Consider the following 18,304-nt stretch of genomic DNA (forward strand, 5'->3'; position numbering starts at 1 on the left):
CAAACGGAGAAACAACAGGCTCTCTCTTTGCAAGCAGTGAAGGATAGGTAACGCAGCCGTCGTGCCTATCTTTCTCCCTCACTGATTAATTATTTGAACCTGGACTACTGTTCACGGATTGTTTTCTGGAGATTCTCTGTCTGCAAACAGGAAAAAGCAGCCCCCCCCCTTTACAGATAGTGAAAGGGTAGGTAACGCAGACCTTTGCGGGCCTACTTATTCTCCCCACTGAATTGTTTGATTGACCGAACGTTGACTATTCGATATTGGTTCATGAGGTATTCACTGCCTGCAAACAACGTAGAATAGAAATATTCTGTCTAGTCTTTGCACGCAGTGATAAAATAGGCAGTGCTGACTTTTGTCCCCGTTGTGATCCGTCATGCCTGTCTTCTCCCCACTGATTGGTAGCCTGTTTAGCCCGGACCGCTTATTAGAGATGAACCATCCGGCTCCACTGGAAGGCACCCCTAATAAGGACATGTTCATGAAGCATGGATTGATCGCTATAGCCTATAACAAGCTGTGGCATAAATACACGAAAAAGGATCGAGAAAGTCAGTGGCCACTGATAGGATCCTTCGATAATGACAAAATAAACGCGCTAGAAACAGCCCTTGGTAAAAACAAGACAACGCCCACTATGCTTGATAGTTTCGGCATGTGGCGCAAAGAAACTGAACAACGTAAAAAGAAAACTGAGAGTAGGTTGGGAAAAGAGCTGCAAAAAGCAGCCCACCTAGCTGCTCAGAAACTAGAAGAAGAGATAAAGGAAAGAGAGAAAGCCAAACAGAAACTAGAAATGGAAACATCAAGCCAGTGTCCGGTTAGAACGTCCTCCACGCTCTACCCTGATTTACCCTCGAAACAACGAGCCAACGATGATCTGCTGTTAGGTCCTCCGATCATCTACATGCCCCCCCCATATGCCCCTTCCCAACCCTTAGCACAGCACCCACCACCCCCAGGTACAAACGAGGGTAGCGCCACAGCTTCGGCCCCCATGGCCTCTGTGCCGGCCGAACTCCTTGTATTAAATACTACGCAAACGACAACGTTAGGCGACCCTGAGACCCGAAGGGTTGGTTCTGCAAGAACAAGCAGACTAAGCAAAGATGAGCGAGCAGGGATCGACAAGATAGCAAGGACACTGGTAGAAAGGAAGGAAGATGAAGAGTACATCACGGATATGTTTAACTCGTATACAGGGAGTCACAGACGACATTTTACCGTACGACTGTGTTACCATGTCTTGAACGCATACGAGGACCGATATCGAGACAAAGGTCCCGAGAGCCTAACGACTCTGTACCGGAAGGTCGATATCGGGGATGAGGGCGAGTGTGATGTGACGGACCTCCTTACGTGTACGCTTGAGGTTTTCCGCCACCTCACGGAACGAGAATCGGGAGCTAAACCCACGACATCCGTAGCGACCGAACCACAAACTGAGCAATCTAACACCATGATGCCGATACGAGAGGCTGCCCCTTACTGGGTTCCTCCACAAGGTGAAGGGACTAACGATGATGCAAACCACAAAGATGCAAAAGGAAGGGTAGTGTACAACTGGGTCTACCAGCCATGGGACTGGCAAGAGATTCTGACATTCCGGAAATCTCTGCCTGACCTACGTAAAAACCCCACTGCCTTCTATACTGAATTGGGTACAGCCCTAGGTTCAACGATTATGACCCTGGCTGACATCGACTTGTTTTTCGGGTTATGTCTACCAGCTGATGTGTGGAAGCAAATCCGGAAAGTCGACCACCTTGAGCTGTTTGGACATACCTGGTCACAACTCGATGGCATTGATAAACAACGAGGACCTGGACAAAAGCCTTTGAAACCTATTCTAGACCTTCCAGATAAAATCGTACAGAAATTAAAAACCCTGATTCCAGAAAAGAAAGTGGACTGGTCGATAGTAACGGCCTGTCGCCAGAAACCCCAGGAGGATGTATCGGACTACTTCTCCCGGTTTGAAACGGTGTTCTCCGATTACAGCGGCCAGGACATGACCACTGCAACCAGACACCATCTGTTTGTCCAGAATTATGTTAAGGGTCTGTCACCGGAGGTCTCCCAGAAACTGCAGGCTAGCGAGAGTAGTTGGGCAGCCTCCAAACCTACGGCTATCCTCCAGATGGCCCAATATTATGAACATCAGAAAAATGAAAACGATAGAGCGACAGAGAAAAAGAAGAAGGACTTGAAAGAGAGGGTGATGATTGCCCAACTGCAAGGGGTGACTATAGGACGAGACCAATACCGGGGAAACTATCAGACGAACGTCCCTAAGACTGCACTTCCCAAGGACCGCACTTTGACTCCCCACATTGGACGTACAGACATTAGAGAGGACCAGTGTGCTTTCTGTAAAGGAACTGGCCATTGGAAATCCCAGTGCCCAGTTCTTCTGGAAATAATCAGAAGCAAAGACCCCAAGGACATAGCAAGTGGACCGAGAAATAAGGGACAACAGCGAGGGCCCCCAAATGACGCGACTAACGACAGATCAGGCAGACCAAATACATTTGATCGACCCAGACAGAACCAATGCCAGCAATCTGACTACGATGACGCCCACAACTTTGCATAGGACCGCCAAGGGCAAGGGAGGGATCCAGTCGAGCTCTATGTTGACCAGCAAGGCCCTTACGTCACTGCTAAGGTCTTGGGTACAAAGTCTCCATTTCTGGTAGACGCTGGCGCAACACGTAGTGCGTTATCTAAACGACTGATTCCAAGGGCACCCTTGTCTGGCTCACTTATAACATCGACAGGTTTCGATGGAACGCCCTCCACTAACCCTTTGTCCGCCCCGATCCTCTTCGACTTAGAAAACAACACCACTGACACCACGTTTTTGCTTTCCTCCAATAGCCCTGACGCCATTATGGGACTTGACTTATTGAAACACTTCCGAGCGACAATCAGACGTTCTCAAGATGGAGTCCGAGTTTTCCTTTACGACAACCCCGTTCTGCTTAGACATTGCCCTCCCCGACGCATGTTTTCCATCACCGACGCTGACACATCCCTGCTTGACACTCTGCCTCCATATCTGTGGGCCAAGACGGATTCGGACGTAGGGCGCATGTTGATTGACCCAGTGCACATTACTGTCCGACCAGACGCAACACTCCCAAAACTTCCACAATATCGGATATCGCCCGAGGGCGAGAAGGCATTGGTAAAGATTATTCAGTCGCTGATAGACGCAGGAGTGGTAGAGGAAGTGGTTAGCAACGTTTGCAACAGCCCTATCTTGCCCATCATCAAGAAACAGGGAGAGGGAGATGAGAAAGCATACCGTTTTATCATTGACCTTCGAGAGATCAACAAAGTGGTGGTACCCCAGTACCCCGTGGTCTCAGACATCACCACCATCCTGACTTTGATTCCTTCTACTGCCACCACCTTCACTGTCATTGACCTCAAAAACGCATTCTTTTCCATCCCCATCCACCCAGACAGCCGATATCTCTTCGGCTTCACCCTAAAAGCCCGCTCATATAGGTTCTGCCGAGCACCCCAGGGCTACACAGAAAGCCCCAGCATCTACAGCCAGGCCCTCAAGAGACAACTGGATCAAGTCCAGTTACCCGATGGAGTGGTGTTAGTGCAATATGTCGATGACATCCTTTTGGCAGCCGACACCACTCCATTAGCAGTTACAGCCACCATTCAACTCCTGCACTTCCTTGTGGAAAATGGCCACAAGGTCTCCAAGAAGAAGGTGCAATTCTGCCAACCCCAGGTCACTTACCTAGGCCACCTTTTGTCCAAAGAAGGAAGGAAACTCACTCCCGACCGGATCCAAACCATTCTCGAAACTCCTGTCCCTAAGACCCAGAAACAGGTTCGCTCCCTACTAGGCCTCACCTCCTTCTGCCGACAGTGGTTACCAAACTTTAGCCTCGTTGTAAAACCGCTGCTTTCTCTGCTAGCTAAAGACGTCCCCTTCCCACTCCCTTGGACCCATGAGTGTCAAACCTCCTTCACGGAACTACGAGATGCCCTTTGTTCGGCCCCTGTCCTAGGTACCCCCGATTACACAAAGCCCTTCTCCCTTTACACTCACGAAAGGGAGGGGTGCGCTTTATCTGTCCTGACCCAGTCCATTGGCCCAAAGCAACGACCGCGCGCTTACTTCTCTGCCACTCTTGACCCTGTAGCCAGAGCCTTGCCTGCCTGCCTTCGAGCTGTAGCTGCTGCTGCAATCTCTATCCGACAGAGTGAGGGGATCGTGCTCTCGAATTCCCTCACGGTACTGGTACCCCATGCAGTTGACACCCTCCTGAACCAAACCAAGACGCAACACCTGACGAGTGCACGACTGACTGGATATGAACTGACTTTGCTTGCACCCCATATCACCCTGAAAAGATGCACCACACTGAACCCGGCAACTCTGTTACCCTTACCAGAGAACGATCCCAATGTGCACCCTGTACATGACTGCGTGACTCTTACGGACGAACAGACTAGAAGTAGGGTTGACCTCAGAGACACGGCTTTTCCTGACCCTGACGGAGAGCTGTGGGTGGACGGTTCATGCATCAAACTCCCCGATGGCACCACTTCCGCTGCCTATGCAGTCACCACGGCTCGAACTGTAGTCGAGACAGCCCGCATCACGCAACGATCTGCCCAGGCAGCGGAACTGATTGCCCTGACACGAGCCTGCATTCTGGCAGCAGGAACCACAGCGAACATTTACACCGACAGCCAGTATGCCTTCGGGGTGGTTCACCATTTTGGGCTCCTTTGGAGGGAAAGGGGATTCCTGACCTCACACGGCACCCCCATTTTGCACGGGGATCTAGTCTCCGCCTTGATCGAAGCTGTCCTTCTCCCCAAAAAGCTTGCAGTCGTCAAATGCCAGGCACACAAAAAGGTGACAGACATTATTGGGCAGGGAAATGCACTAGCCGACATCACTGCCCGAACGACAGCTGAAAATAGGACGACAACACATATGTACGAGACCAGGTCACAAGCAGAAAAATGGACTGACGCTAGGGACACTATTAGAGACATTCAAATGGCTAGCACACAGCACGAACTGACTGAATGGACACGGGTGGGATTAAAAGATGACGAAGGCTGCTGGCGGACAAGAGACACAAACAAATGGTTGCTACCTGACTCGTACCTGGTTCCCATACTGACTATGGCACACTCCCCTGCCCACATAGGATCAGCCCCCATGATTGAACTTGTCTCCAGAGTTTGGCACAATGATAAAATCACAGACTCCGCCAAACATCTGGTCCAACAATGCTTGATATGCCTGCAACACAACCCCGGGAAAGGAACTGTAGTACCCCGGGGAGGATTTGGGGTCCCAAATCACCCGTTCGAAGTCCTGCAGATGGACTACATCCACCTAGACAGATGCCAAGGCCTGAAATATGTACTTGTTGTGGTATGCGCATTTAGCAAATGGGTGGAAGCATACCCAACCCGTGACAACACTGCTATGGCCACTGCAAAAGTACTGTTAAAGGAGTTTTTCCCCCGTTACGGCCTTTGTCGTATTTTATGGAGCGATAATGGCCCCCACTTCATAGCCGAAGTCATCCAGCTCATCTTAAAGGGGTTGGGCATCAAGCAGAAGTTCCACGCAGTCTTCCACCCCCAGTCTGCTGGACTTGTTGAGCGACACAATGCCACACTAAAGCTGAAACTGGCCAAGATAGTGGCTACCATGGGTCTGAAATGGCCAGACGCCCTCCCACTGGCATTGCTATCGATGCGTTCCACCCCCACCAAACATCACTTAACACCTTCTGAAGTTGTTTTCGGCCGACCCATGAGTGTCTGGTCTGCACCGAAACCAACTTCCATTCATGACGTCCCGGACGTCCTAATGTCTGATTATCTGTATAAATTGACTGAAACTCTGTCTGTCATTCATCAGCAGGTGCAGCAGGCCATCCCCGATGCTTCCAGGGGTCCGGGTCACGCCATCCAACCTGGAGATTTCGTGCTGATCCGAAACTTTCAGCGGTCGAAGAGTTTGGAACCCCGGTGGACAGGCCCCTGGCAAGTGTTAATCACCACCCGGATGGCTCTTCGTGTGGAGGGGAAACGGCACTGGCTGCACGCACACCACTGTAAGAAGGTCTCCTCGACCCTGGCCACGACAGAAAACATCGACAACCAAGAAGAGCTCCTGAACAAGGACCGACCGTCACTAACCTGCTATCCTGATACCGAAGCACTTGAACTTTCAAAATTCTCTGATCCCACTGTGCCATCCAGAGAAGGGTATTTCCTGCATCGAAAGGAGGGAGCTTCGGCTAAGTAGACCACGGACTAAGTTAAATCTCAGAACGGTGACCTAAACACCACCAAGAGTCACCCGGAGAGAAGCTAAACGAAGTCTGTGGTTCTGCCCGCTACCGAGCACCTTGAAGATGATGGAAGCGCCAAATAAGAAGATGATGGAAGCAACAGGAAATACCCACTACAGAAACCCAAGAACAGACAGACTCCACAGCTCAAAGACAATTGCACTCTTCATCACAATCCTTTTCTGCTTTCTCCTCATGACCACACTCTGGATTATGGAAGAAAATGCACCTGCTCACGAAACATTCCTGACCACTGCTCAGCCTACCACCATGAAGGAACATTATCTGATTTCGCTCTCTCCTCAACTCAGAGAGAGACGAAAGGAGTTTTGGAATAACTCTTTCGTACAGCTACTTCACCAGCACAATCTCGCCACCAATGCCACCAACTGTTGGATCTGTGGGTTGCTACCCCACGCCACTGGACACTCGATACCATTCATCCCTTCACCCTTCTCAGTTCATGGCTCCTGCCTTGCTTGGCTGATCCTCCTGCAAGAAAGCTATAAGGACAATGCCACCTCCAGCAAAACCGTAACGCATTTCTTCCACGGGGTCTGGCGAAACAAAACAAAGACACACTTCTGCCCGCAGACCTCCAACGACTCAATCCACATGGACATCCCTGCTAAAGAACGAATTGAAATGCAGGTGTTCAACAATCCAACCAGACCCACCTTCTCCTACCTGCGGAAACGAACGGCTGCCACCCTGACTGTGGCCCTGTCAGTCATCAACGTCACAGGCCACATGTGCATAGAAGGACTTGGGACACAGCTGGTCGGCCGCAGTGCTTGCCGTTTTACCAGAACTTTGGACTCCACGGATCCACCTTCCTTTGTGTCGTCCCCAAACATGTATTTCGTCTGCGGCACAAAGGCCTACACCTGGCTCCCCAAAGGCTGGGGGGGCACTTGTTTCATCTCCTTCATCCTTCCTCCGACTCATGTGGCCCCAGCGAGTCATCATAGACAAAAACGAGCCAAGGACATTGAACAAGCTGACTCAACAGGAGCGCAGTTCCTCGATGCCATGAAGGGACTTGTTCCCCTCTGGGGCCCGATGGCAAACAGCAGTGCCATCCGACATCTGACTCAGGCAGTTGAGACAACAATGAACATCACAGCTGGTATCTTTGCTAACAACACCGCCGAGCTTCAAGCGGTCCGCTTGGTGGCCCTCCAGAACCGCCTTGTCCTAGATGTGGTTCTTGCGGACCGTGGTGGAGCATGCCGCATTATTGGGTCCAGCTGCTGTACATACATACCGGACAACTCACCCTCAGTGTACAAAGCCATCGAACACCTTCACAGACTCTCTTCAGAAGTCCACCAGGATCAGGAAGAATGGTCGCTTGGTGGTTGGTTCTGGAACACCGTTAAGAACTGGGGCTGGAGACTGTTCACCATTATCCTGATTCCTGTAGTTGTGATATGCGGTCTATGCTTAGGAATTCAATGTCTGCCACCTCTGTGTTCATTATGTACAAATTGTATTTGCCCTAAGACTGTGGACTTTGGGAACGAACGCATGGGAGCATTATATGATGCCGAGGTTAGGAATTTGATGAAGATTGACATTAAGTAGGCAAGTTGGCTAGATATGTTGAAAAGGGAGGACTGTTAAAAGTTAGGCTGCAAACGTCAACATTATCGGCGCCATCTTGCTCTTCTTGAACCCATTCGTGCACGTAAGCGGCAGCCATTTTGAGCACCATGGCCTCCCTGCCCCTCGCTGATAGCCAGCGCGTCTCTCTCTCTCTCAACCACGCTGACAACCCCCCCGCTCTCACATGCCTTGGGTCGTAAACCCCTCTTCAGCGCAGCTCTGCCCCGGAATCCCATCCTGTTCCCAGCGCGACACCTCCCTTCATTCCTTTCATGGTCCCAGGCCCTTCGATACAAACCCCCTTTTCCTGTGTGCCCGTTTGTCTTCCTCGTTCCCAGGCCGCCACCTGGCCCTGCGGATACTGTTTATTGCCCCCCCCCCCCCGTACAGTAGGAAGCTTCCCCCATTAAAGGACCCTCGAATTGATCAAAGCCCCCTCCCTATGAGATCCGATCAACCCCACACATCCCGTGAATCGGCGGAATGTCCAGCTGCGCGATAATCATCACCTGTTGTGACCGGGGTGGGGACTTCAACTGTAAATGTGTGTGGGAACGGGCCTGAAGGGGAGATTCCGAGGATGTCCTTTCATACTTCAAAGCATTGCAAGAATGTGTTACCTGCAATAAAGATCATAAACCTGTGTATAAGAGGCCAGGCCTCAGAGATGCGGTTAGAGCACCTCGTGACGATACTTGCTGTCCGAACTGATGAGTTCTCCTCCGGAGAGAATAAACCCTTGTTTCCTGCCTTCCAGTCTCCAGCGCCTGCCTCTTCATTGATTAATATTTTGTGGGTTAAAGAGGCGATACCGCCGGGCAATACTTAAGGATCTTTGTTTATTGGTTGTTCCCTGACCTTTTTTACAACCTCAGCCCTACGTCTATACTATTGAAGGTATTATTCCAATGCGCAGAGCCTATTGGGATAATAGGAACTACACTACATGACGCCCAACTGTTTGGATAGGCGATAAATCTAACGTAAGACATTAGAGTAACTCAGTGGTGCTTTTTCACACAGACCCCTTTTCCCCATAATACTCCAAAGACGTCTGGAGTGGGTTAAAGGTTATATCCGCCAAACTTCGTAGGAGGAGACTCCTAGGTATGGTTATTGGTTTATTCAACGTTGAAGGATACACTGTTCCAAAATATTGTGCATCTAATCTTTGTTTCCATAGAAACCTGATCTGCAAATAAACAAAATAACCTTCCTGTCATTAAAATGTCGGACAGTGAAGTAGAAAGGGAGACAGCTAGAGTAGCAGCTGAACTCCTAGCAGCTGACAATAGTCTCCTACTGCAAGATCCGGACGCAATACTCATCCCGGTCAACATAAGGAAAACTATAACCTTAAAACTTATAGAAAATGGGCTGACACCGAGAGGTGGTACAGTAATATTCGTAATTGAGGCACACGAATATCGGCAGACAGAGGTATTCTATTCATGGATAAACTTTCCAGCAGCAAACACTGTAACAAAGGACTTCCACTATTACAAAATAGAGGAACCTCCAAATGAGTACACTCCTTTCGAGGAGGTGGAAATACCACTCAAATACCAAGAGCACCTGCTCTTGTTTAATGGCGCCCTAAAACATAATAATCACATCACCAGGCTCGGTCCACTAGGTAGACCAGGAGCAACGTGGCCGGTCCTAGCCGGATAAACACCACATCCAGACATTGAAGAAATGCCTGAACCAGATCTTTTAGCACAGCTAAAACAACTAATTAAAATACATAGACAATTAGTCCAATATGTAATGCGGACTTCAACAGTCCAACCAGCACTTAAAATTCCACAGCTGACCCCTCATCAGGGGAACACAAATAAAATTAAACCACAGAACATACAGTCCTGTCTAGGTAAAGTACCCGCAAAACGGGAACAAATTCCATTCTGGTTAGCACAAAAAATCACTCAAATAGAGGCGGTGTTTCCGGATACCACCTCTGTTGAGAAACACAGGATTCTGACTATCTGTCTTCCAATGGGAATCGCACCACATGTGGAGGACTGTGACACTTGGGGTACAGTCTTTGCTTCCATTTATACAAAAACACATGGTGTTCCATCCATGTCAGTAATACCAGATGTGCTAAAACAGATTCAAGATGAATACGGTCCAGAACCGGCCCTAACTCTGGGTATGAAATTACTGAAAGACTTCAAGCAGGTCTCTGCAATATTACTAGCCAATATAAAGGGAGAAGCAGCAAATGTGGCGATCCGCCAGAGGTTGAAAGAGACAAATATAACAGACCAACCATTTGAAATTGCCAGAATCATAGAAAAATCCTATGAGGAACTAGGAAGAGATAGTTTGGGTGACATACCAGTGAAACCCCAACTAATTGAAAGTCCTGAAAAGGTATTTATTAAAAATAATCTAAACACTCAAAAAAAGAGCTGGGATGGAAATAAACAATCCAATCCTAAAGAAAAAAGATTCCAGTCCAGAGGAAGGTCTCCTCGGCGGAGAGAAAGATCTCCGGACCGAGGACGCAAGTCTCCCCAGAGGGAGCCCTCTGTGAAAAAATACAACCTTAGAAATAGGGATAATATAAAAAAACCTGATAGATATCAAGATATTGATACACGTCCCTCTCAATCTTTTCAGACTTCCTCGCAGAAATCGGAAAGAAGAGGACGATCAGAACACAGGGAAGAGCACGTCAAGTCCAAAGACAAGAACCTGCTCATCAAAATAAAAAATTAAAATTTCCAAAGAAGAAGGTAGCCAGTATTAAAGTAATCAACCATGCCGAGGATACTGAGGACACAGCTGAAAAACGGAGAATGGGCTCAGACAATGCTAGACAGCGCAGCCGAAGTGAGCATAGCTCGCAAGATCCTTATGAATCATCTGGAGACAGTGGACACGAATGAATACATTCAGGTGGAAACTGCAGATACCAGAGTTAGCAAACCTCATAAAATATATGAAATAACATTACGTATAGAGGGGGATAAGACTAGGAAAATAAGGGGTCTATTTTGGGATAATTTCTCCGAGGGCTATGACATCCTTCTAGCTGAAAAAGACTGGCCACCAGAGTTTGTCAGGGAGTGCCCTCATGGCGAAGAAATAATTATGCCTGCCTTCTCAAATCATATTCCAATACATAAAAAATATACACTTGCAAGAAAGTGGGCAGTAGCCCAAGCTCCTGCATTATATAAAAACCATGTGGGATGGGATGAGGACTCTCCTCCTCACAAAATCCAGTTAAAATCACAACCTACTGCACAGAGGCAGTATCCAATTAAGCAAGAAGCTAAAAAACAGGTAAAAGAGGTCCTAGATCAACTTGAATACCAGGGGGTGATTGAAACTTGCACCTCACAAATGAACAATCCTTTGTTTCCTGTCTCCAAACCAGATGATTCATATCGTCTTGTTTTGGACTACAGACACTTGAACTCATGTTGCAAAACTTTTGCAGTGCAAAACTCACACAGTGCAGCACTGATGAATAACATAGTGCGCAAAAAATACAAAACAACATTAGACATCTCCAATGGATTATTTTGTCAAAATATAGCACCAGAAAGCAGATATTTGACCGCGTTCTCAATAAACGGCTCGCAAAAAAAATTCTGTAGTTTGCCCCAGGGGTTCAAGAATAGCCCAGGATTATTCTCAGCGAGAGTAACAGAGTTACTACAAACATATGATGACGAGGCATTATCTTATGTCGATGACATCTATCTAACAGATGATGACTTGGATACTCACTTGAAAAGAGTGAACACCATAATACTTGGGTTCGCAGCAGAGGGTTACAAATTCAACTTTAAAAAATCAAGAATTGCCCATCTAACTGTCCTATTTTTAGGATATGAACTATCAAGTGAAGGCAAAAGCCTGGCTGACAATTTCCTAGAGAAATGTGCTGTAATCCAAGCACCCAGAACACTAAAAAACTTACAATCAATTCTAGGCTTCCTAAATTTCGGAAGAACTTACATTATAAATTATGCAGAGAGAGTTAAACCTCTCTATGATCTAATAAAACCAGATTTAAAAAAATCAGCTGGACTCAAAAACACACAGAAATTTTGAGATCTTTACAAACAAAACTACAAACACGTGATAACACATGCAACCTTGTGATTCGAGTCATCCCAGGAAGATGCGGATTCACATACCTAACCTCTAATGAGGGAGAAAAGGTACCAATAGCATACAAATCACATTTGTACACAAAAGCTGAAATGAAATTTAGCCCAACGGAAAAAATTCTGACCGCGGTACAAACTGCTGTAGCGAAAGAACGAGCCCTAGCACAAGGTAAACGAATAATCATCGTGACACCAATACCAGCCCTGGAGGCGGTAACAAAGGCAAGCATTCCGAATGCAAAAGCCCTACATCGGAGATGGATACAGTGGGCTAATTCCCTTGCTGCAACCGACGTGGTATACGAATTTGATCCTAATTTAAAAACACAAGAATTTCTCCAATATGAATTTGAATGTCCTCTGCCGACCGAAATTCTGCCTCTAGAACATTACGGCTGTATAATATACACGGACGGATCAGCACATCCCGCAATCGGGGGTAAACAAGCTTACAGTGCTGCGTGCGCGATCATTAAAGGTCGCTGGCACGAAGGAAAATTTAGACCACTGGTCACTAAAACGCAATCTCTAGGAGATTGTACAGCTCAGCGAGCTGAACTACTAGCATTTAAGATGGCGCTTGAAAATACCGATCGAGAATTCCCAACACTCATAGTGTGCGATTCGTACTATTGCGTTCAATCTTACAATGATTACTTGCAGATCTGGGTTCAGAACGGTTTTAAAGATGCAAAAGGTGGCACAATCAAGCATAAAATGCTTTGGGAACAAGTAGTTCTTTTACAAAAAGAACTACAAAAGACTCACGTGATACATACACTGAGTCATCAACGTGATGGCGTTCACGTTGCAGGGAATTCATTGGCTGATGAGGCCGCGAAGGCAGCTGTGCAAACGGCTTCCGTAGCTGCCATCACTCGGTCAAAAACAAAAATAGACAGCGAAATATTACAGGCTGTCTGCGCTACGGTAAAAGGTGCGATAGAAACACTCCCGAAAGGCTTTCCAGTAAAGTACTCATACATAACTGATGCGAATAACGTTCCATTTGCTCGAATCCCTGGAGTGGGGGATAGGGCTATTCCAAACATGGAACATAGGTTAGGACTCATTATAGCGGCACACGAAGGGCTTGCTTCTGTACATGCTGGCGTTTCAGCCACAGTATCGTTATTAAAACAGAGATACTGGTGGCCGAAAATGAGAAGACAAACTAGGAACTATGTTCTAGAATGTGAAATATGTCAAAGAATGAAGGTATCAACAGTGAAACGACCAGCCCAGACGCCCCTTCTAATCTCAGATAAACCATTAGCGTGTGTTTACCTGGACCACTGCGGTCCCTTACAAAGGGATGGTAACTATAAATATATCATGGTCGCAGTGGATTCATGCACGAGATTCATATGGATGTGGCCCCAGCGATCGGCTGACGCCAGAACTGTTATAAAAGATTTGCGAGTCTTTATCGGCACATATGCAATTGGCATGCTGCATTCTGACCAGGGTCCTGCTTTTAGCTCTCGAGCTTATAAGGAGGCCATGACCAGCATGGGCATTGCATTGCGGTACTCTTGTCCCTTTCATCCCGAGGGAAACGGAATTGTGGAAAGAAAAAACCGTGACATAAAGCAATCTATAACAGCAAAGGTATTAGGTTCAGGAGCTGGGTGGGTCAAACATCTAATAAGTGTCCAACGTAGTCTAAACAATCTGCCAAGAAATTCTCTGAAAGGACTCAGTCCGTACGAACTATTGTTTGGGACTAGAATGTTAATCCAGGACTTAGATAGTCAAACTTCAGTGGTTAAAGAAAAATGCTTTGATATCAAAGATCGCTTGGCTATTTTACAGGACTTAAATGAAACAAGAAAAGACCTGAGCAACATAAAATTGAAACAACAGCCAACAACCACTGAAGAGAAACCACCTGTCCCAGCAAGGACTGTCTGGATTCCAAAAATCGGGGATCTGGTCAGAGAGAAGATCGCGGTAAAGAAGGAATTTGGGCCTTCTTACAGAAAAGCAGTTCCTGTCTTGTCTATCAACGGGACAAGATCAGTAGTACTACCGCCCCTTGCTGGTAAAAAGGAGAACCGAGTTGTATCCATCGACCTGGTTAAACCACAATCATGTGGCCGATAACAAGTAGTAGGCCAAGTGGACTCCCAAGAAGTAGCAGAACACCAAAGTTTGCTACATCCACAGAGGCTCAAACTGAGAGACTGATCACATTTGAAAAATCTACAGTGAATCAACAAAGACTATGCAACAAAGCAATGGAACTCAAACCTCTTAAAACCCAAAACAAAACTTTTCATCAAGAAACACCAATCTACAATGAAGTAACAAATGACTATGCTGATGAAACAAAACAAATTCCAAAAGCAAAAAGTAATCCAGAAGCAATTAGAACAATTGTAGGAACGGCATCAGGCTACTTCATCAACTTCGATGATTTTTCTGAAGATCTGAGTAAACCAGAAGTACAGCCAACAACAAAAACTTTTAAAGACAAAGCAAAGGAACTTTTTCATCAACTCAAAGAAACCTATCTGATTTCTCCATGGATTGAAATTTGGGTGGCATTAGGTGCATTTGTCCTCATACTTTGGCTCATCATGGTACTATGCTTGGGACATTTCATTGAGGGAAAATATGCTAAAATGGACACAGCAAGCCAGAAAATCAACTTGGTCCTTAAACCACACACATCTTCACACGTCGAGAAAAGAGAACTTTCTTCAGTGAACTTCACAGCCAATCCTATACCAGGCGGTGTAGCATGGGACAATACTGATTATGAAATCTATGGCCAGGTTGAAATCCTGAAGTATCCACATCAATTTAAGATCTCGTTAAGTGACTTTGTAAAACCAAGCACATTTGCTGATGATTGGGACTTTGAAAGTATTAATGATATGATGTTTGACCTAGTAATGTCTGCTAAATATACAGAACATGATTATTTGCAGGGTTCGTCTAATTATGATCAGATGTTCTGCTACAACCACTATGGTAACCATTATCTACATAAATCTGCACAACCTAGAAATATTTTAAATTATAACCAATGGGAACATTGTGCTACTCCACCAAAAGGTAGTTCGAAAACATTATATGATAAATATTCATATTTTTCAGGGTTTAACACAAGTAATGCAGAAACATTCTATTTCAAATTGTCAAATAGGGCAGGTATGAAAACCATGCTTACAAACACAAAATGGATATATTCAGACTCATTCTTTGAAAAAATGAATACATTTGGTTTTGATTTCTGGAACAATAACATTGAAACGAAAACGATCTGGGGCACAAAAGATTGGCAAGTGCAGGGTATAGAATCATTGTTTAGAGCCTGCATGATCCCAGAACAAATTATATTTTTGAATGACACAATTCAACAGACTACATGTCTTGGCCTAGCCAAAATCAAAGACTTAAATAAACCGTCTATTCCAAAGCCAACAACGGACAGTAATAGCACTACGGATGTTGAGATAGACGTAAACCATATTTTAAACCAAAACAGAACACATCCTGATTGGAAACAATGGTTGATCTGGCCCACAGACACGAATAACTGTCAAGACAGATTCCTGAACAAAATACAGGGGTTCAAATTGACCAGGCCAGACCCTAGATACTCCCAAAGACAACATCCAGGGATTGTAACTACTTACAGTGTGGGCAAGCTCTGCCTTCAATGGCTCCAAACATCCACACTGGCAGAAATTAAGCAACACCTAACTTTACTTAATGAAGGTGCTGACTTGCGTGATTTCATTATGGGACCACGCAAACAGCGTCAAAAACGTTTCATAGCGGCCTCTATATATGCAGCTTACAATGAAGCTTGGAAAGAAACTCAAATTGAGACAGCAGAAAAAATACGGGAAATTGACCGTATTAATTTGGAAAAATCGCTTTCTGTTGTGGACAATGGGTTAATGACTATGTCCTCCAGAATATATTCACTGGACAGTATTGTGTCTTCAGCAATCGATATAATATCGCAAGACTTACTGATGTTACAACACGGTCAGTCCCAATTGCGTTCTATTGTACAGCTTGGCTGGACGTTACAAAATCTGCGTTCAGGCTATGTGCCTTGGCGTTTAATCAACACAACGTCATTATTTAATATCTTTAACTTTACTGATAAACAAATCAGTTTGCCACAGAAGGGTGCTGACTATACAATTCTGAGCATTGAAAAACTTGAGAGATTACCTTTGACAATGTCAGAACAACCTGTCATTGAATGGATAATACATGGGATAATAAATATTCCAATAACGACTTTCCAGTTTCAATACTGCCAAAAATATATACAGGCAGGCCAGTATGAAAGGTTGGGTAAAGGATACATTAAGTCAACATGGAACTTGCCCTATACACACGCATGTATCAGTAATAAAGGCCAAAGTGTGTTTCTTAGTGGCAATAATTGTGCGAGGTCACTAAGCGGTACACTTCTGTGTCAGGGTATTAGTTTGCATGGAGCCTGTGAAGGGACTTCGAATAACCTTTCATGTCACCAGCTAGGCACACCTGCAACACAAATAGAATCATTCTTTAGGAGACTCTCGAACGGGAGTTACATTCTAATTGTAGATCGCAGATGTTGCAGTTTGCTGCCCGGAAAACCTTATCTCATAACCGTGACTACGAAGGTCATGTGCTGTGAACGAGTATTGTTCCCAAACGATGCTCCAGACAGGGAGGCAAGGTTATGGCCCAGTTTGAAAATTTCTTCTATTCGAATTGATACTTTAAGCAGAATGAAGACTGTGCTCCTACAGACGCCAACCCGGTTAACGTCATCAAAAGAAACGTATGATCTCCAAGTTGCAAGGACAACTGCAGAGATTCATTCACTGTTATCGACCAATTCCCCCATACATTTCGCAGAAATACTGAGTGAAATCTTAAATATTTCTGATACAAGTGGTATCTCAAGTGTATTTAAGACAGTGTTTTCGGGAGCTTTAACCCCATTCAAAGCCATCCTGGGTATTTTTCCTGATTTTGTCCATTCCATCTTTGGCGGACTTCCTCTCCTTTTGGGACTGGTGGCAGGCATCCTATTTTTGATCCTGTTACTTCGCTATGGCAAACCATGTCTCAGACAAGACACCAGCGACAATGGAAGAAACGATCCTAGCCATACGCTACAGGGACCGCATAACTAAAGTCCTTGGACTAGCCCGGCTTAGAGACCTGAACATGACTTGGTTCCTTTCATTTAGACCAATGTGGCAACGTTGTGTTATGCCTGTATTAAGGTGCTTGCTATGCGGCGAAGAATGCGCGTTGTACACCTGTCTGACACTACAATCGGATGTGCCAATGGACGCAGAGACTTTGTTGGGTCCGGTAACGGCTCATGCATTGTGCTGTCCCCAGCGGCTACCAATCCTGATGACGGCATTCGTGGAGACTTCACCACTACGATTGAAGAGTAGTGAAGTACGAGATGAAAGCAGCATCGTTCAGGTACGACCTTCTGTCAGCTATGCTGATCGAAACATCAATGAAGGCAATCATGCTCATGAAGGCATGTTAACAACTTTTTCCGGGTTAGTGGAACTTTCGCAAGAAGCAGTTGACAGTTTTTTCGAAAGTCTCAATGATATGATGTTTTCACCAGAGCAGAAAGAATGACTTTGAGCAAGCTAGCACAAGGCGGTCCCTACACCCTGAATTTGGCCTTCAACTTTGATAATAAAGCAATAAGGAATTTTCTCACCAGTTTTACGGAGAGCGGGACATTTTTTTTTTCCATTTCCCAAAAAATATTTACAATTTTTTGGGACACTTATCTTCTGCTTAAAGTAAAACTATTCTTAGAGAACAACATTTCTATTTTTAGCTACTCTAGAGACATTAGCTACCCTCTAGCATGTTCACAAGTATTTTATGATTTTGTGATGAAATGGTCTCGAATTTTTTCTTCTGTATTAAGAGCCATTTCATGTGTAGTTTCCGCATTTCGTTCATGCTGATTTCAAAATATGCGTATTAGATTTTGCATTATTATACTGCTTGAGTGCATATAGTAACTATACTCATCTTTTCGTGTATTTCGCATTTCCAATTTTCAAAATGCATATGATTGTATTTTGGGGTGGTTCGGTATACACATGCACTACTAGTTTTGTTTACTATGCCTAGATTTGTAAATATGGACATAGATTACGTGGAGTGGGTGTGATGTATTTACTATGGGTA

This window comes from Lissotriton helveticus, chromosome 1_2 (assembly GCF_964261635.1).
Source record: "Lissotriton helveticus chromosome 1_2, aLisHel1.1, whole genome shotgun sequence".
In the NCBI taxonomy this organism is placed as follows: Eukaryota; Metazoa; Chordata; class Amphibia; order Caudata; family Salamandridae; genus Lissotriton; species Lissotriton helveticus.